Genomic DNA, 21,661 nt, shown 5'->3' with positions numbered 1-21,661 from the left:
TCCTGCATAGAACGTGCAGCAATATCAGCTGATTGCCTACACGAAGTTTGGAATCGAAAGGCGAAGTGATTCCTGACATGCGAAGCTTGCGGATCTCCGTAGCAGTGCAGGGTGAGTTGCGGGCGCCCATTCAGTGAGGGTGAGTTGCGGGCGCTCAGAACATCATAGAGCGCCTGCAGACCCCTCCGCTTTCATCATAGCAGCGACCTGGGAAGAGGAGAAACCCGGCCCCGATTGAATCCGCCACGAAGAAGGTAAGCCGGACCGGCTCCCCGCACACGTCTCCTCGCCCCCGTGCGGCCTGCAAGCTGCGCAGCAGCCCCCTGGCCTGCCCGGAGGCCACAGGGGAAGCGAGTGGGCGGATTGAACGCCTGGACAATAGACCTTTCGCCGTGGCAGCAAGCGGCATAGACGAGCGGGCGGGGGGTGCGGTGCCTTACCGCCCATCCACCCCTCTCTCCACTGCTCCCTCACCGGGACATGAACATACGGCGTCCAACCCAGCCAGAATACAGGAAGTATTGACATTCACCGCCCAGGCCGCACACAACAAAGCTCCCCCTTGGACCGCTCAGTGGCCATGCATAGCCAAAAGGCCCATACGTCCGGATGAGACGAACTGACACCTCGTCCCCACATATAAGAGACTCCAGAAGACACGGTAGAGGCTACAAATAAGGCACGGGCAAGGGCTCCAGTGCTGGCATTACGAATTCGGGGGGGATCTAGACACCAAGCCACAACGTATAACGCCCTTAAAACACAAAGAGGAGGCAATGGGCTATTACACAACCATACCCAGGTGGCGAGAGGAACAGGGCGAAGAGCGGGACAGGGAGGGAGAATCACACTCCCCCCTAAGGGTGCAAAACGCAGGCACCACCATACCAGATCACAGCGCGATAGATCTTCGAGACAGCGCACCATCATTCAAACCGCCTCAGTGATCGTTTTGTTCCTCTACTAAGACATTAAGCTGGTAAAGAAAGACGACCACCTTCTACAGTATGTTTCCATGGACACGACTCAGGCCCGTGCCAGCGTAATACTACACTACAAGATACACTGAAATCTGGACATCGGGCTGGCCCGTTTATCACACTCTACATCTCAGCTCACGCGCTATATCAAAGGCGCAAGACAATTGGTAAGGGAAACTTTGAAGTAACTTTTTCTGATAAACACCCCAGAACAGAAACGATGCCCAAAAACTTTGGCCCTAAAAAGAACAGAGGCACTATCGACAAATATACGACTACAATGCAGAAAGACACAGAGTCCGAGATGGAAGAGAAAATGCCCGCACAAGAAAAGCAAGCCCCCCCCAACACCAATGATGGATTCTCAAGCAGTCTTTCTGGCCATGCAGCAGGGCTTTGCAGCACTCACCGACAAGCTAGATGGAATCACAGCAAGTGTTGCTACTATAAAAACACAACTCGACAAAACCACAACTCGCATGACCGAGGCAGAAACAAGGATATCAGGCACAGAAGACGCCTTAGAAACCCTGAATAATACGGTGTCCACAATGGCCATAGAACTAGGAACGGTGAAGTCCAAATGTGAAGATTTGGAAGCAAGTTCTCGAAGGAATAATATCCGCATAATTGGGGTTTCGGAAGAAGCTATGAAAGGAACAATGGAGAAAGCGGTGGAGGACCTTTGGCGTACACTATTGGGTGACCCGGGATGGTCTCCGATGTTCATAGTAGAGCGGGCACACAGATCACTTGCCCCAAAGCCGAAACCTGGGGCATACCCCATGCCCATCATAGCACACATGATAAATTACAGGGACAGGGACCTGATCCTAAAAACCGCTAGAGAGAAACAGGAGCTAAAATGGGAAGCAAACATTATATGCATCTTCCCAGACTTCACATTGGCGGTGCAACAGGAGAGGAAGCTCTTAACAGGGGTCAAGAAAATGCTTCGCGATCGGCAAGTGCAATACGCAATGCTCTACCCCACCAAGCTCAAAATCCAACATCAGAATAAATCATATTTTTTCACATTCCCTGAAGAGGCGGCGAACTTTGTAGAAGCACATATTCCACCTAACAATGGGCAAACTTAAATGGAAGGCAATCTAAGTAACTCTATGGCCATATCATTGCCACCACGTTCAAGAAGTAAAAAGAATAGCAATGGCAGAGGCTTCCCCTTGGGAGGCCCACATCTGGGATGTCTAAAATGCATGCTTCAAATTACGTTGATAGCGCTAACCCAAAGATGTCATGATGAGTGAGAGTAACAAGCCAGAACCGGGTACAACACTCATAACCAATGTTGGCATGGGCACTGGAAACGCTGCAGCCCCCCCTGTAGCAGGTGCTCTTGATATTGATGGGTGGGGAGGGAGGGGCATTTAATGGCACAGTTGAAGTTTGGGGAACTGTGAGGGAGGGGGAAGGGGTACATTTGGGAGTGATGGGGTTTTGTTATGGAAGGGAGGTTGGTAAAGCAAAAAGCACACAGGTCATAAGCACGAAGGTACTCAAGCATACAGCAGAAATACATTGGCGTACAAACAAAGGCAAGCACTTCATAGACAATGGCTAAAACAGGCAAAGACAATATCAATGTGTTAAGCTGGAACGTAAGGGGCCTGGGATCTAGGATCAAGAAAAGGAAGATTCTGGCCTATGTTAATAGACAAGCCGCTAAGATAATCTTCCTGCAGGAAACCCATACAGGACCCCGACAGGGCGAACAATTGATGCCGAATTGGGGGACACATCAATATTTCACAACATACTCCAGACGGGCGAGAGGGGTGGCAATATTGGTACATAAAATGTTACCGTTCAAATGTATAAAAGCTGAGTGTGACCCTGAAGGAAGATATGAACTGCTCCACGTCAATCACTATGATAAGGAAATAGTCTTCCTTAATATATATGGACCAAATACTGACCACCCAGAATTCTATGTCAAGACCGGAGGCTCCCATTATGCTTCTCTTTCTTTTATTAATATATAAATAGAAAGCTCAGCAGCAAGTGTTAATGCACCTTATTGAAAGCGCAGGAGTGCGTGGCAGACAAAAGGTGCATGAAAAAACACAAAGAACTTAGTAAATATTAACAAAAACAGTGTAAATCCAGGAAAAAACTCCATTTCCCAAGATGCTTCAGGAAAAGGTCCAGCAAAGGGTCACTAACATGTGACTTAGTCCACCAATGAATAACTGGCTGTCCATATAAACAGTCATACAAATTATGTCACTTCCTCTTTCTTGCTGCTCACAGCAAAGATAAGTACCCATTTTTTATCTCCTTGTTCATAAAAAAAAAAATTTTTAGAAATTTTTATTTAAATATATTTTAATAAGGTGAATGATGTTTACATAATTTATTTAGCGTTCATTACTATAATCAGTATACGCGCGCGTAACGCGCTTCATCGTCTGTCAGTTTCACTCGATCCTCCGCGTTAGCAGCTTCGCTGCCGCGAGAGGATCTCTGCAGCTGACAGGAGCCCTCGCGTTCGCGAGCGGCCCTGTTAATTTATTCACCCCTCCGTGCGCGGCCTCCGGCTCGCTCTTCACTGCCACAGAGCCCGGGAAGGCCGCACACGGAGAGCATTTCGCTCGCGGTGGCCTTCCGTGGCCACTAGAGGGAGCCTCTGCGCCCTGAGTCCTTTCCTCAAGCAGCTGGCACTCGCTTGTCATTTCCGTTGCTTTTACAACGGAATTTGAAAGCGAGCGCCAGCTGCAATTACGAGCCCCTTTCCTTTCCTCGTTTCAACGTTATAAAAAAAAAAAAGAAAGAAAACGAGATCGAAGGAAGTCTCACAGATAACTTCCACAGAAACAGATTGTTTTTCCTTTGCAGCAAGGTATCGTGCTCCACAGTTTCCTTGTCTGTAATTGAGTGGGCTGAGAGAAGGCTGTCTGTTGCCCACAAAGAGCATTTATATTTAAAATAAAAAAAATAAAAAAAGAGGTGCATTTGAAATTGATTATGGCAGCTCAGTACTTTCCCCAGGCAGATCAGAATTGGTCTGATCATGAGGAGGAAGAGTATCACATAGATGAGGTGGCAATGGCAGACAGCCTCAAAAAGGTGCTGGGATCCTCAGTGGAGACCACCATCAAGAAGGCAGTATCTGAGATGCTCCTGCCTATCCAGCAGCGCCTAGACAGTATGGAGGAGCATCTTCAGGAGACCTCCCCAACAGGGAGAAAGAAAACCCGCAAAAGAAAGCACCTTATAGATGGGGGATGTACTCCGGCTCGTAGGAGCAAAGACTCCATGACCCCCCGGAGCCAGTCTACTCCTGCCACCGCTGCCGTCTCAGACGCCTTCTCCAGGCTTAAAAAAGCCTTCATGGACAGGAAGGACACCCCTTCCCTCGAAAGACCCTCTTACCCCGAGGAAGACAACAGGGGTATTAGACCCTCAAGCCCAGAGGGAGAACAACAGGGCACTGATGACGAAGATAGAGGGGTCTATGATAACTACCATCCCCTTTCATCCTCTGATGAGGATTCTCAAACTATAGGGTCGCGACCCTCTACCTCTGGGATTGTGGCAGTCCCCATCCCCAAGAAGGTAACGGAGGAACCCCCACTTCCAGCGGGATGTTTGCTCCAGAAGATCTTGTGCACCCCAGATCCTCTGACTGGGAACCTTCGTCCAGAACAACCAATTACATCATGAACAGACTGCGCAAGCCTCTAGATAAGGAAGTAAGGGCCAGATTAAAGGCAGAATGCCCCCGTCCCAATATTCTTGGAAAAATAGCCCTCACCCCGGAGCTAGACTCCAAGATGATCACATTTCTAGGAAAGAATGTGAAAGACCCGAGAACCTACTTCCTGCCTGACCCCCGCATGCCGGGCGCATCGCGGCGCCACAACGAGGCTAAGCCTCGCTTATCCACGCCACTACATCCGCCGGCAGGCGGATCTGCCGGCGGCCCTTACGAAGGCCATACAAAGGCCTGTTGAGAGCCTGACTGGCCTCACTTCGTTGCCCCATCCAAGGGAAGAGGGCAGGAGCCCTTTCCCCATCGTCGGATACCGCAACAGCTGGCAAGCTGCAACGAAGGCCTGCCTGGCCTTGTCCTACTTCCTGCCTGACCCCCGCATGCCGGGCGCATCGCGGCGCCACAACGAGGCTAAGCCTCGCTTATCCACGCCACTACATCCGCCGGCAGGCGGATCTGCCGGCGGCCCTTACGAAGGCCATACAAAGGCCTGTTGAGAGCCTGACTGGCCTCACTTCGTTGCCCCATCCAAGGGAAGAGGGCAGGAGCCCTTTCCCCATCGTCGGATACCGCAACAGCTGGCAAGCTGCAACGAAGGCCTGCCTGGCCTTGTCCTACTTCCTGCCTGACCCCCGCATGCCGGGTGCATCGCGGCGCCACAACGAGGCTAAGCCTCGCTTATCCACGCCACTACATCCGCCGGCAGGCGGATCTGCCGGCGGCCCTTACGAAGGCCATACAAAGGCCTGTTGAGAGCCTGACTGGCCTCACTTCGTTGCCCCATCCAAGGGAAGAGGGCAGGAGCCCTTTCCCCATCGTCGGATACCGCAACAGCTGGCAAGCTGCAACGAAGGCCTGCCTGGCCTTGTCCTACTTCCTGCCTGACCCCCGCATGCCGGGCGCATCGCGGCGCCACAACGAGGCTAAGCCTCGCTTATCCACGCCACTACATCCGCCGGCAGGCGGATCTGCCGGCGGCCCTTACGAAGGCCATACAAAGGCCTGTTGAGAGCCTGACTGGCCTCACTTCGTTGCCCCATCCAAGGGAAGAGGGCAGGAGCCCTTTCCCCATCGTCGGATACCGCAACAGCTGGCAAGCTGCAACGAAGGCCTGCCTGGCCTTGTCCTACTTCCTGCCTGACCCCCGCATGCCGGGCGCATCGCGGCGCCACAACGAGGCTAAGCCTCGCTTATCCACGCCACTACATCCGCCGGCAGGCGGATCTGCCGGCGGCCCTTACGAAGGCCATACAAAGGCCTGTTGAGAGCCTGACTGGCCTCACTTCGTTGCCCCATCCAAGGGAAGAGGGCAGGAGCCCTTTCCCCATCGTCGGATACCGCAACAGCTGGCAAGCTGCAACGAAGGCCTGCCTGGCCTTGTCCTACTTCCTGCCTGACCCCCGCATGCCGGGCGCATCGCGGCGCCACAACGAGGCTAAGCCTCGCTTATCCACGCCACTACATCCGCCGGCAGGCGGATCTGCCGGCGGCCCTTACGAAGGCCATACAAAGGCCTGTTGAGAGCCTGTTCGGAGCCACAGGAGCCAGGGGCCAGGAACTCTGCCCTTACCGCTCAAGCCGCAGCAGCACACCACGGAGGAGGGGCAGGAGCACTAGCCTCCTGAGCCGAGTAGCATCTCCAGCTACACACGGTTCGGCCGTGCGTCAGATCACCCTGCCTCACCGATTTCCTTCAAGGGCGAGGGTTGCCATCTTATCTCAGTCAGGTATGGCCATCGTGCATATTCATTGATCCCCAGTTGCTCGTCGATTGCTAAAGCGCAACGCTTCTTGGAATCGACTGACTCCGTCAGACTCTTCCGCCTGGCCCAGCAATGGCGGGCGCATCGCGGCACCAGAGCGAGGCTCTGGCCGCACGAATCAGCTGTTGACCTCCCCATTCATAATTATCCCCTCCGCCGGCAGGCGGGAACGCCGGCCTCTCAACAAAGGCCCGCACTAAGGCCCCTGTTTGCCCCCTGTTCGCCTCCGGAGCCTTGGAGCCAGTGTCTACTTGGACCTCTAATCCATTGTGAGTAGAGGGGTTACCCTCAGTCTACACTATTGTGCTCTCTGGTATGTCTTCTGCTACTCCGCAATCACAAACATTTAAACTCGGTTTTTCTTCACCCTCGATAACTGTTTGCTACATACACTTATGCCTCCAACTCTGTTGCCTCTTTGCGTTACTGCCACCTCTCAATAGTACAGTCACTTTCTGCCCCTAATGTGGTATGTCTCATGACTGCTACTGGCTGTGCCCTTTGGTCGTTAACCAACCACTGCAATTGTGTTGTGCCTTATGGTCGTTAACTGACCACTGCAACTGTGTTGTGCCTTATGGTCGTTAACTGACCACTGCAATTGTGTTGTGCCTTATGGTCGCTAACTGACCACTGCAATTGTGTTGTGCCTTATGGTCGTTAACTGACCACTGCAACTGTGTTGTGCCTTATGGTTGTTAACTGACCACTGCAATTGTGTTGTGCCTTATGGTCGTTAACTGACCACTGCAACTGTGTTGTGCCTTATGGTCGTTAACTGACCACTGCAATTGTGTTGTGCCTTATGGTCGCTAACTGACCACTGCAATTGTGTTGTGCCTTATGGTCATTAACTGACCACTGCAATTGTGTTGTGCCTTATGGTCGCTAACTGACCACTGCAATTGTGTTGTGCCTTATGGTCGTTAACTGACCACTGCAATTGTGTTGTGCCTTATGGTCGTTAACTGACCACTGCAATTGTGTTGTGCCTTATGGTCGTTAACTGACCACTGCAATTGTGTTGTGCCTTATGGTCGTTAACTGACCACTGCAACTGTGTTGTGCCTTATGGTCGTTAACTGACCACTGCAACTGTGTTGTGCCCCGGTCACTAACAGACTAGTGCTACTGTGTAAATGTCATATGGTCGCCCTCGCATTCCTTACCAGACTACGCGCGCTTAGACCCTACCAGGTCAACATGCCCCCTACCAACAGTCTAACTACTGCAAACTCACCACTGTACTCTTTCAGTACCCTACTGACCAGACTGCTGCCTACCCTTCTCATCCTTATACTGCACCCTGGCTGCACTGCACTATACCATACCACCACCTCTATCTACCACTCTTACTTGCATCATACCTCAACTATGCCATCCCACGCTCACCACACCAACCCTTATCTTAACAACCCAGCCCTCTGGATCCAGCACTTCGCCACCAGACCTTTACCTAACCTACCCTGCTCTATCTCCTTGAGAAATGCTAGACTTGGCTCGCATCTCACCCACGCTTCCCATCATTTAGCTCACCGCATCAAACTGCCTCTCCCTCTGTCACCACCTACACTTTCACCTAATCTACCACCATCTTCCAACTCCCCTAACTTAAACAACATCAAAGGCGCGCTAATCAACGCCAGATCACTCCCGGCTCACGCCCTAGAAGTAGCTGACTTGATCCTCAACCTTGACCTCGACTTTATAGCAATCACTGAAACCTGGCTCCACCCAGCTTCAGGTCCTCTTCTCTCCCTCGCTATCCCTCCTGACTACAACATTATCAGACATGACCGTAATTCCATCCAATCTAAAGGAGGTGGCATCGCCATCATCCACAAAAACGCTCTGAACTTCCACCTCTCAGCCACACATCACTCCTCCACTCTGGAAGCACTGACAGCTAAACTAGCTCTCACACCCAACCATTCTATCACCTTTCATCTACTCTACCGGCCACCCGGCCCACTATCTACCTTCGCGGAGGACCTCTCCAACATCTTCACACACAACACCAAAGCTACCTCCCAGGTCATGATACTGGGGGATTTCAATTTAGGCCTCCACGACCCCAAGGACACCGCTGCTTCGTCTATTGACAACATCCTCACTAATGCTGGATTCACTCAGTTCCTAAACCAACCTACCCACAACAAGGGCAGAACCCTTGACTGGCTAGCCGCCCTCAACTGTCCCATCAACATCACCTCTAACCAACAGTGCGCCTGGACAGACCACAACTTAATTACATTCAATATTGAGTCCAAACCTATCAGCCTCCCTCACAACATTGCCCCGGCTATGGCCACCCGTAACAAACGCAACATTACCTGCGATAGACTCCTCCCCCTCCTCCTTCCAGCTCTTAATGTTCGGGATCCATCATGCTCTGACCCTACGGCCCTGGTCGACACTTTCAACCGGGCCATGCTTACAGCCTTAGACACCATTGCACCCTCGAAACTGAGAAAATCTAAACCTCGAGCCCACCTAAACTCCTGGTTTACACCCCATCTCAGAGCACTACGCAAAGAAAAACGAATTGCAGAATCCCACTGGAGAAGCAATCACTCTCTAGCTAACAAATCACGCGTACTCCTGGCCACCCTTAACTACAAGGAAGCTATATTCCAGGCAAAAAAAGACACATATAACAAACGCATCGAGCAAGCCAAATCTAACACCAAAGAATTGTTTAAAATCCTAAAAGAACTTTATATAAAGAAACTCCTGTTACCCCACCTGACACATGTACCAAAGATAGCACCTGGTGCTCCAAAATCCAAGAAGCTCTCCTAGGTAAGATTGCCACTCTCCAAATTAAAATCAACAACAAACAATCTAGCCTTCAATCCAACCCTCTACAGATCCCTATACCTACCATAAACCCCTCTATCACAGACTCTTTGACTCCTTTTAGCTTCTCTCCACTCTCCATTCTCGAAGTGGAAAAGATTATCACTAGCCTTAAACCGTCCAATTGTCAGGGTGACCTTTGTCCTGCACCTATTATTAAGGAAGCTGCTCACGACCTAGCACCTTTCACCACTACGCTCATCAACTCCTCCTTTAGCTCTGGGATTGTACCGGACAATCTTAAGGATGCATGGGTCATCCCGCTTCTGAAAAAACCTACCCTCGATCCCAGTATACCCACAAACTACAGACCAATTACCACTGTACCTTTTTTACTAAAAATCCTTGACCGCGCGGCCTACCTACAAATTCAGGAATACCTTGAATCAAATAAACTTCTGGGACTCAGGCAATCAGGCTTCCGGCCTCGCCATGGCACTGAGACCGCCCTTATTGACTTAAAAACGCAGATCGAAGATCTCAAAGACAAAGGCAAACTGGCGTTATTACTTCTCCTGGACCTCTCTGCTGCTTTTGATCTTGTCAATCACAAAATTCTCTGTCATCACCTCAAATCAGCCGCACACTTCTCAGAAAATGCCGCCACTTGGATCAGATCCTTCCTGGATAATAGATCTATGCGTGTGTTCTCCCCACTTGCGGCCGCACCACCCGCTCCGGTCTCTTGTGGTGTGCCTCAAGGGTCCTGTGTCTCACCCACGTTATATAACGTGTTTACCAAACCCCTTTTTGATATTTTGGACCATTTGGGCGTCACGTATACCAATTACGCTGACGACACACAGATACTAATCCCCATCACAGGAGACTACACAACTGACTCCCTTGCCATCAACGCCATCTACCAGGTCATCCAAGCGTGGATGGCCCAGCACGGCCTCTGCCTAAATGATGAAAAGACAGAGCTCCTCATTCTTGGTTCACCACAAAAACTCACTAAACTTGACCCTGCCTTCAAGTCTTTCACCATTGATGGGAACACCATCCCGATTGCTAAGGACACGAAAACCCTAGGGATTTACATCGACTCAATCCTATCCTTGACTAGACAATCCAACGCAGTCTCATCTGCAGCAGCGCATACTTGCAAGCTCATCACCGCCTGTCGCCCGTTCCTAACCACTGCCAACAGCGTAACCTTGGCCAGGACCCTTGTACTATCCAAGGTTGACTACTGTAATGCCCTCTATCTAGGTACTAATCTCCGCAACTTAAACAAGCTACAAACTGTCCAAAACAATGCGATCAGAGCGGCCCTTAACATTCCTAGGCGCCAGCATATATCTGACACCAGGCGCAACCTGCACTGGCTCTCTATCCCACAGCGCATCTCCTTGAAGTCCTTGGCTCTCACACACAAATGCCTCCACAACCAAGCCCCTCGCTACCTGGCAAACAGATTCTCTTTCCACAATTCCACCAGACCTCGCAGAGCGGCCCAAGCCAACTGCCTTGACATCCCGCGTTTTAATCTCCAAAGATCTGGTGGAACCAGCTTCCCCCATCCTGGCAGCCAAACTTTGGAACTCACTCCCCAATGACCTTAGAGCAGAACCTTCCTTCCTGAAATTCAAATACCTTACCAAAGCATGGCTATCCGCCCAAGACTGCTAACACCAGCTTACTGCCCTACTTGCACTTTGACCTACTCTGCATCCCTTATTAACTATCCTGTAAATCACTGCCTTCGATATTCATTTGAATGTATACTTTGTAAATTTTGTAAATCTTCCTGTAATAATCTTGTAATACTCTGTCACATTGCCTTGTCATGCTTTCATCTTGTTGTAACTAAGTTAAGCGCCCGGTTGCCCCTGGGCCTGGTGCGCTATAGAAATAAATAAAATACTAAAAATACTAAAGGGTATCGACCGCGCTTGGAGGTCCTGTCAGGACAGAGTCCTGGACATTACTGGTCCTCTAGCCAAGATTATGGACCTGGCTGAGGCGGCCATTGATTACAGTGATCCCATCGATCCAACAATCCTTTCAGGTTGGGCGCAAAGATCCCTCTGTCTACTGGGTAATGCCAGTTGCGCCATCTCGGCTGAACGCCGTAAAGGTATTTTATACAAAATTGACGGCAAACTAACTGAGCTAGCAGATACAGAATCAGGAGCAGCAGCCCAAGGTCTGCTTTTCGGAGACCCATTCATGAAAGAAATGTCGAAATTCGTCGGCACCTTTACTGCCTTGGATAAGGCTCAAGCCTCCATCAGAAGGGTTTTTGCTACTAAGGTTTTCTCCAGGGCCGGACGAGGCAGAGGTCGCTCCTCCGGCCGCTTCGCCTTTGATCGAAGACCTCAGCAATCCCGGGACCAATACAATTCTGGGCAGGACCGCTCAGACACTTTCTTCCCCTCAAGAGGGCGGGGAAGAGGTCGTGGATGGAGAAGAAGTGCAAGATATCCAGCCCAACAGCAAACTACAGGTCAGTGTACCCATAGCAGCGCCTGCGCCACAGACACCCGTAGGGGGGAGGTTAGCTCTTTTTGCACAGGCATGGGACTCCTTATCAGGAGATGCATGGATCAGGGACGCAGCGCGCGGCCTGCGCTTAGAGTTTTTCGCTCAACCTCATCAAACCACTCGTCCTGCACCATTAGTTATGTCCATAGGAGACGAGGAAGCGTTAGATGGCGAAATACGCAATCTACATCTAAAACAAGCGATTCGCCCCTGCTCAAGCCAAGGCGGATTCTTCAGTCCCATATTCTTGGTTCGCAGGAAGCAAAAAGTACGCCCAGTTATAAATTTGAGAGCTCTCAACGACTTCATTGTCTACCATCACTTCAAGATGGAAGGGATACACATGCTCAGGGACATCCTGAGGCCAAACGATTGGCTTGTGCGCCTGGACTTGAAGGACGCCTACCTAGCAGTTCCTATTCACCAGGCCCACATAAGCTATCTCAGATTTTCCTGGAAAAACCAAGACTGGGAGTGCACGAGTTTACCCTTCGGGCTCTCCTCAGCGCCTTGGGCCTTTACCAAACTTCTGCGACCCGTAGTAGCTCGCTTGAGAGAACTGGGAGTAAGATTGATAGTCTATCTAGACGACATTATCTTCATGGCTCATTCTCAAGCCCTAGTAGTGCATCAGGCCAGAATAGCCATCGACCTTCTGCACAGTCTTGGTTTCCTCATAAAATGGGAGAAATCTGTACTCCGTCCATCCCAGAATCTAGAATTTCTCGGATTCTTGGTGGACACCTTGAACTCGCAACTTCATCTTCCCGTGGCCAAGATACATGCGACACGGAGGGAGATCCGCAGACTTCTACAGAGAGACCTCATATCTCTTCGAGAGTTGGCAAGAGTAATCGGTCTCCTGTCGTCTTCCATTCAAGCGATTTTTCCCAGTCCTCTTCATTACAGAGAATTGCAAAGGCTCAAGGGTCAACATCTGAGACGGAGCCTCTCCTACTCTCAACGTCTGACACTGTCGACCTCTGCGCGCACGGAGCTCAATTGGTGGCTCACTCATATGGAAGCTTGGAACGGCAGAGCCATTTTCGGATCCACCCCCGACATTATCATAGAATCAGACGCCAGTCGCTCCGGTTGGGGAGCGAGATGCGGCTCTGTAGCCACAGGAGGGTTCTGGTCTCCTCAGGAGCTGAAAATGCATATAAACTGTCTGAAGCTTCTCGCCGGCTCATTCGCTGTGCGCTCCTTTGCCAGAGGCAAAGCGAGTTGTTGTATCTTACTAAAGATGGACAACATCTCCGCAGTACGGTACATCAATCACCTGGGAGGGACCAAGTCAAGACCTCTAGCGGAATTAGCCAAGGATTTTTGGCATTTCTGTCTAGAACACCAGATCTCGGTGACAGCGGAATATCTCCCAGGGTGCACAAACGTAGTGGCGGACTGGCACTCCCGTCACTCCACAGATTTCAGCGACTGGAGGCTCGACAGAGAAGTCTTTCTCCGCCTCCAGCGAACATGGGGCCCCATGTCCGTAGATCTATTTGCATCCCGTCTCAACTCCCAGCTACCCATCTTTTACAGTTGGAGACCGGACCCAGCAGCAGCTGCGACCGATGCATTCCTACAGCAGTGGACCCAGGGGATTCACTATGCCTTTCCTCCATTTACAATGATAGCGAGGACCCTGGCGAAGGCCCGTCAGGAGCATACGGACCTGGTCCTCATAGCCCGTATCCAGTTCTTCTGGAACTTTCTTCGGATTTTCCAATCCTTCTACCCCAATTTCCAGATCTCCTTCTGGATCCGTCAGGACAGCGTCACCCCCTTCTCCTCAACGGATCACTGAACCTAGCAGCCTGGAGGATTTCAGGTCAAGGTGGAGGATTCCCGGCATATCAGCCACGGCAATCAACCTCATTGAGGAAAGCTGGGCCCCTGCTACCTTCAAGAGATATTCTAACTCCTGGAACGCCTGGAGTAACTGGTGCCGTAGGAACAGTTCACATCCAGTTTCAGCACCTATAGAGGAAATCCTAAATTTCCTGGCTTCATTAGTTGAAAGAGGCCTCGCCTTTAGGACGGTTAACGCCTACCGCTCAGCTATTTCCGCCGGGCATGATCTCATTCAGGGGCTTCCAGCTGGAGAGCATCAGCTCGTCTGCAGACTCCTTAAAGGAATAAGACTTACAATTCCGCCCCCGTCTCGCTATGATAAGCTTTGGGACGTCAACAAGGTTCTGAATCTTTTTCTGTCATGGCCGCATAACAAGGACCTGTCTCGGACTGCCTTGTCAGGCAAACTTACTACACTGCTCTGCTTAGTCTCCTGCAGGAGGGTCTCTGACGTTAGAGCTCTCGATCTGGCGGGCAGGACCTTTTCTCCTGATGGGGTGGTATTCCATTTGCACAGGAGAACGAAATGTAACTCGAGGGTTATTTTGTACCCCGCTTTCAAAGATCAACCTAAGCTTTGCCTAGTTAAATGCTTAAAAGTTTACGAGGAGCAGACTGCCCCGCTTAGGACTTCCCCTAACGGGCAACTGCTAATAGCCCTGCGTAAACCGCACAAGGCAGTTTCGTCTCCAGCCCTAGCACGCCGGGTGCGCTGGACTCTGACTCAAGCAGGAATAGATACCCTGCATTTCGGAGCCCACTCCGTTAGAGGAGCCATGGCTTCCAAAGCATTTCAGGTCGGAGTACGCCTAGAAGATATCATGAGAGTGGCGGATTGGTCAGGTGAATCAATATTCAAGGAATTCTACCTGAAACCGCTAGAACAACCAGCTTCTATCGTGGTAAGTAAGCTTTAAACAAGCATAATGGGAGCCTCCGGTCTTGACATAGAATAAAGATTTTCCATAATAACTTACTAGAAATTCTTGATTCTATTAAAGACACGGAGGTGAGCATTATCCCGCCCAGCAAGAGAAATAACAGCGCTACCACCTTTGGGTAATAATTGTGCGACTTGTTTGGGAATGTTACTGCTTATTGGACTGACTTTTGTATGTCAAGTTAACACACTATTTCTCTCCCACCCCCGTAAGGGGAACTAGGGTTCTCTGATGCATGAACTAATTCTAGTTACTTTCTTTTCTCTGACAGCGGCTTCAGACAAGCCCTCCTGATCGCCTAATCAGCTCTGCTTCGGCTTCAGTCTCGAGATGACCTCAGCTACAGTTCTTCTTTTCACCGTTTTTCAAGTTCGCAGCTTTCGAAAGAGGAAGTGACATAATTTGTATGACTGTTTATATGGACAGCCAGTTATTCATTGGTGGACTAAGTCACATGTTAGTGACCCTTTGCTGGACCTTTTCCTGAAGCATCTTGGGAAATGGAGTTTTTTCTTGGACTTACACTGTTTTTGTTAATATTTACTAAGTTCTTTGTGTTTTTTCATGCACCTTTTGTCTGCCACGCACTCCTGCGCTTTCAATAAGGTGCATTAACACTTGCTGCTGAGCTTTCTATTTATATATTAATAAAAGAAAGAGAAGCATAATGCTCGCCTCCGTGTCTTTAATAGAATCAAGAATTTCTAGTAAGTTATTATGGAAAATCTTTATTCTACTCCTCAGTTTTTGAAATATTTGCGAATTTCCCTTCTGCCCAGGTGCTATGTGGTGGGGACTTTAATACTATTTTAGATGTACAACTCGATCGCACATCAACACAAACTAGAACACTAACCAAAGCAGCACAGACAATACTTACATACATGTCGGACCTAAACCTAAAAGATGCTTGGAGAACGTTAAATCCCAACAAGAGAGAATATACATACTACTGCACAGTTCACGACATGCACTCCAGAATAGATCTATGGCTAATAGATACTGAAAGCATGGCATGGGCAACAAACTCCCACATCCACCCTAAGACTTACTCTGATCATTTGCCGATACAACTAACACTGCAGATCCCCGACAGGGTTAACGACAGACCCCCGTGGAGAATTAAACCTGCAGCCTTAAGAGACCTGATTTATAAAAATTCAATGTGACAATATATAAAAGAATACTTCGATATCAAAAGTCTAAAGTTGTATGTGGAAAATGATTTTTTCTAGGACAAGTGGAATCTATCATGAACTTTTAACTACCATAGTGGATGGCCTCTTAATCTTAAACTTGATTGTGTTGTAAAAATTGTAATGATTTTGTACAATGGCTTTGTAATATAATTGTGTGTAAGGTTTAATATAAACCAAAGACACAAATAAAATAAATTTAAAAAGAATCAATTGCTATATAGTAACCTGGGGCTAAGGACTTCTTGATTAGGAAGGTGGTTCTTGGAGAGAGGGCGGGGCGGCCCGGGGGCCCATTAACCTTTAAATAAAATCCTTGAATCACCACCTGAGATGTGCTGTGATCCTTGTGCCATCCGTGACACCTCTCAGATGTAGAACCAGCCACACAAGAAAGTATGTGGAAAAATATAAATTTTAAGATATTTATTTCAATATCCTTCCATTCAAAACGACCCTGAACACTAACTAAACGTTCTTCTGAAAAAACAAATCCACCCTTTCACTGTAAATTCAATGAACCTGAAAAAACATCCTGTGCCTGGCGAAAGTCATCTTGGAAATTCATATTCACTGCGAAGAGGGTCTTGTTACTACATCACATGGCAGCAAGTGGAAACAAAGAATGTTTTACAGGTGTTGTCATACTACATACTGCTATTCCAAGGAGGCCCGACAGTCAACTGAGGGATCTGTGGCAAAAACCATGCTCCCATCTGCCAGAAAGAACGAAGTATCAGCATCAGCTTCCTGGAACTGGTAGAAGTCATTTTGGCAATTCTGACCATCTCTGAAGGAATCATGTGACATATGTGATACCCGCTTCCTCCTTATTCTGTCTCCCCATGGTGCCTGCCTCTCCTCTCTTCACCCAGCTGGCATCTGAGGCCAAAATCAGAAATCGGGAAATAAAGGAGCAAGATCCAAAGGTGAAGGGCACCATTGCCGGTTCTTCTTTGGTATTGGGAAGCGCAGGCCCTCTGCTTGAATATGTCTACCTGCCAAGGTATGTTCCTCTTCGGCTATCTCTTACAACTGTTGTCCTCCATATCTTCCTCTTAAACACCTTCTCTCTAGCCTTCACCTCTGACACCATGCACTTCTCTACATGCTCTCAAATGTCCCCAGCAACTGTGCCATTCTCCTCCCACCATATCCTACCCCACATGACCACACTCTGGTCACTCACGATGAACCCACTCCAAACTAATCTATCCCCCTCACAATGTTGCTCACAAATTCCCAATCTCTCGGTAACACAACCTGCATTCTTACTGATCGCTTTAACTCCTGACACTATCTTACTATGACAGCTTCTTGCAGCCTTCCATACAGACTCTCAATTCGCAGGAAAGTTGATGTTGGGGCCCTTATGATCACAAAAGCCAGCCCATGTGCTACCTTGCCACCCTCCGACATTCCCTCTTCCTTTTTGTTTGACCATGTTATGGTTCAACTCCTCCTACCAACCGTTCTTACAATCGTTCTCATTTAAAGTCCCCCTGGAACCATCAACATCTCCTTCCATGATCTTGACTGCCTGCTCCCTGAATCTTGTTGTGTTCTGTCTAGCCTGTGCTGCTGCCCAACATCATAAGAGGTGGAAATTTGAGTTTGTTTGTTTGTTTTATTCACGTATAATGAGCACCAAACCCGAAGTTAGCCGGGCGCAGCAGTACAGAATATGCAAGGCTTGAGGTTACTGTCAAGGAGTTCCCCCCCCTTCTCACCTGGGTCCGATGTTTGCCGGTGTCTTCGATCGCTGCTTTCTTGCAAACGCTCCTGGTCTTGAACAGCACTGCTCGAGTCTCGTCTGGTTCCAGGTTGCGTTTAGTTCCGGGATCGCGGAGTCCAGGAATCCAGGAGACTGGAAAGGCTAGAAATGCTCGGAACCAGGAAGGGGGAAAGGGACAGGAGTGGGTAATAGCACTGGGACAAAGGAAACAATACCGCGAGCTACGAACACACGTCTGGGCTACTCTGCAATACCACTGAGACGCGCGGAGCTGCGGAAGGCGTGGTCTATAAATAGATCACGCCGCTTTCAGCGCATGGAGCAAGCAAGGGCTTCAGGTATGGACGGCCATGTTGGAAGTAGTACAGAATGTAAGACCCGTTGAGACAAGGACCAGGAGGTCCAAAAGGGGCGTGATCTGAAGTTCATGACAGCATGCATCCTCCAAAGGCCTTTCGCTCCAGGTTTACCCGGGTGTATTAGGTGAAATCTTCTGAGCAACCGAGGGGCCTTGATATTTGAAATAGGTTCCCAGGTCCTTTCGCTGGGAGGATATCCTTTCCACTCCACTAGGTATTGAAGATGGCCCCGCTTATACCTGGAGTCACAAATCCAGGACAACTGATATTCCAGTTGGTGGTCAACCAGTAGAGGAGGTGGTCTACTGGATTTTCGAGAGGATTGGATGTAGGGTTTCAATAGGGATGTGTGAAAAACTGGATGAATTATTTTCCAGGAGTCAGGTAGCTTGATTCGATATGAGACAGGATTGATAATCTCCTTGATGGGAAATGGACCATAGTAGCGGGGAGCCAGCTTGTTTGGTCGTAAGTGTCGGGGAAGTAGTTTTGATGACAACCACACTCGGTCACCGACCGTATAGGAAGGACCTGGTCTTCTCTTGGAATCCTCATACCTCTTGGTCTGTAATCTGGCTTTCTCTAAGTGTTCTTTAGCCTCCCGGTGAATGTTGATTAGAGTTTCGAACCAGGAGTCAACTGTAGGTACTGGTGTAGGGTAAGGATGAACCGAGGGTAAGACCGATGGATGGAAGCTCTGGCTACAATAAAAGGGGCTGGTCTGTAGCGCTGAGTGTTCGGAGTTGTTGTAAGTGAATTCCGCAACGGGTATCAGGAGAGACCAGTCATCCTGGACCTTGGTGGCAAAACATCAGAGATATTGTTCCAGGGTCTGTTTTGCACGTTCAGTGGCTCTGTTGGTTTGGGGGTGATATCCTGAAGAGAGGGCACGTTGGATTCCTAGTACCCGACAGAGGTGTTTCCAGAATTGAGAAATGTATTGGGGACCCCGGTCAGATATGATCTTGGAAGGAAGCCCATGTAGTCGGAATATGTGTTCCACAAATATTCCTGCTAGCTCTGAAGAGGAGGTAGTTTCGCCAGTGGCGTAAAATGGGCCATATGGGTAAACAAATCTATGGTGACCATGATGGTAGTATATCCTTGGGAAGGTGGTAACTCCACTATGAAGTCTGTAGCGATGATTTCCCATGGTTTAGAGGGTAGAGTGGGCTGCAGAAGAAGACCCACCGGTCTCTTGTCATGTTTATTTTGGGCACAGGTTATACAAGCCTGGATGTATTGCTGCACGTCAGACTTCATTTTAGGCCACTAGACCTGTCTCTGTATAAGACGGAGGGTGCTGGTGATACCTTGATGCCCGGAATGGAGTGTGTCATGACAAAGGTTTATTATTTTTTGCTGTAACGTCCGTGTAGGAATGAGTAGTGCATTGTCCTTGAATAAGTAGCCTTCATTGGCTCTTAATTTCCAGAGATTTCATGTTGAAATGTCCTTCCATAGTTCCGAAGATTGAGTTTGCGATCGGACTTCTTCCAGGAGATCAACTGCTTGGGCTACGAAGATCGTGGGAGAGAACATTTTAGGAAATGTCTTATCTTCAGTGGTCACGTAGTCAGGACGGCGAGACAAGGCATCAGCGATCAGGTTCTGTGATCCAGGGACATGGGTAATGTGGAACTGATACTGGACAAAAAAGTAGGCCCAACATGCCTGACGACTGTTCCTGCACTCCAGTGACTGTAGAATCTGAAGGTTTCGATGATCAGTACGGACTTGGACAGGATGTCTGGCTCCCAGAAGTAGGTGTCGCCATTCAGTGAAGGCTTGGTGAATGGCTAAGAGTTCCTTTTCCAGGACAGAGTAGTGCGTTTCACAAGGAGATAAGGTTCTTGACAGATAAGCAACAGGATGTTCCAAATCGTCCATCTTCTGCTTCAACACTGCTCCTACAGCGTAATTAGAGGCATCCGTTTCCACTAAAAAGGGTCGACTTGTATCGGGTTGAGCCAAAATGGGAGCTTGTGTGAACTCAGTCTTTAAACGCTGGAATGCAGTTTCTTGTAATGTTGACCAGACAAATGGGGTGTCCTTCTTTAGCAGAGCCACTATGGGTTGTACAATCTCGGAAAAGGTGGCTATGAACTTCTGGTAGAAATTGGCTAGTCCTAGGAAGGATTGGATTTGTTTCACGGACGTGGGAGTAGGCCAGGCGAGAATGGCCTTTATTTTTGAAGGGTCCATGCCAATCCCCTCTGGACTAAGGATAAATCCCAGATAGTGCACAGAGAAAGTGAAACAAACATTTTTCAGGCTTGGCTAATAGGTGATGTTCCCGGAGTCTTTGTAGAACTGCCTTAACATGTCCTTCATGCTTCAGAGGGTCCTTGGAAAAAATCAATATGTCATCCAGATAGACAATGATGAAGAGAAACAACATATCAGAGAACACCCTATCCATAAAACGTTGGAATACTGCTGGGGCATTGGCTAGTCCAAAGGGCATGACCAGGTACTCGTAGTGGCCAAAGGGTGTTCTAAAGGCGGTCTTCCACTCGTCTCCTTCCCGGATACGGATCAAATGGTAGGCACCCCTGAGATCCAATTTGGTGAAGATTACGGCTCCTCTCACAGCTTCCAGGATATCCGAGATCAGGGGCAGTGGGTACCGATCCTTGAGGGTGCATTGATTTAAGCCTCTATAGTTGAGGCAAGGTCTGAGTTCCTTGGTATCCTTCTTGGGAACGAAGAACAATGAAGCACCCGCTGGAGATTGAGGGTCTTATGGTGCCGCTTTCAAGATTAGTGTCTAGGTATTCCCAAAGGGCCTTTTTCTCGGGTTCGGAAAGAATGAACATTATGCCGAAAGGAATTACAGCTAAGGGATCCGTATCTATGGCACAGTCTTCAGGCCTGTGAGGGGGTAAGGCCTGGACTATGGCAGTAGAAAATACATCAGCATATCCCTGATAGGCTTCTGTAACTTGTATGATATTGGAAACCATAAGTGGTGTTTCTTGGTCTCTTGGTGGTTCTTTAGGAGTTACCGAGGAGGGATCCAGGGATAGACAGTGGGACATACAGAACTCTGAGCCCAGGAATAATGATCCTGCTGTCCAATTGATATACGGATTGTGCTTTTGTAACCAGGGCATACCCAAAACCATGGGGTAATGGGCTGACTTAATGATGTCGAATGTAATCCGCTCTTGATGATGGTTTATGGAAAGTTGGATCTCTTTAGTCTGCAGGCTTATGGGTCCTGAAGAGAGGGGTCTTCCGTCAATTGCTTCCACCGGCTGCATGGTGTTTCGGGTCTCGTACGGAATATGATGACTAACAACCCAGTCTTGATCAATGAAAATTCCCATAGCTCTGCAGTCCACCAAGGACAGAATGGGATAGGTCTTGTCTTTGGAGGGCGACAGGAAGGCCTGTAGTATCACCAAACTGTTTTGTCCAGGAGAGTTCAAGGATGGAATTGATGTGGAGCAAACATCTCTCTCCCGAATCTCTGCTCCATTTAAGATCGGGAGCTGGCGTTTCCCGAACGCCGAGGAGGTGCCAGAGGACATTCTCTGACCAAATGTTTGTCTGAAGCACAATACATACACAAACCCGTATGGATCCTTCTCAATCTTTCTTGAGGTGATATGGGTCCACGAAAGGCTCCAATTTGCATGGGTTCAGGTTCTGGGGCTGGACTTGGGTTGCGTCCGTTCTGGCTGTGCTCTCAAAGGACGTCTTGGGTGGGTTTCCCTTGGATTTCCTCCTTTCAGCCTTC

The 21,661-nt window shown here is 49.1% G+C and overlaps 1 protein-coding gene and 1 long non-coding RNA gene across 2 annotated transcripts in view; one reads left to right on the top strand and one right to left on the bottom strand.

Moving 5' to 3' along the window:
• LOC138453731 (uncharacterized) overlaps positions 1-15,294 on the top strand; it is a 60,968-nt gene extending 45,674 nt beyond the window's left edge. The window contains exon 2 of the long non-coding RNA XR_011260508.1: positions 14,898-15,294. This is a non-coding gene — a long non-coding RNA (uncharacterized lncRNA). The remainder of the gene's footprint in view (positions 1-14,897) is intronic.
• The window catches only part of NPHP1 (nephrocystin 1), a 1,322,209-nt gene that overhangs the window by 633,547 nt on the left and 667,001 nt on the right, over positions 1-21,661 (bottom strand). The window lies entirely within an intron of this gene.

This window comes from Ambystoma mexicanum, chromosome 4p (genome assembly GCF_040938575.1).
Source record: "Ambystoma mexicanum isolate Mex_15411 chromosome 4p, UKY_AmexF1_1, whole genome shotgun sequence".
Classification (NCBI taxonomy): Eukaryota; Metazoa; Chordata; class Amphibia; order Caudata; family Ambystomatidae; genus Ambystoma; species Ambystoma mexicanum.
This window is presented reverse-complemented; position numbering and strand designations above follow the sequence as displayed.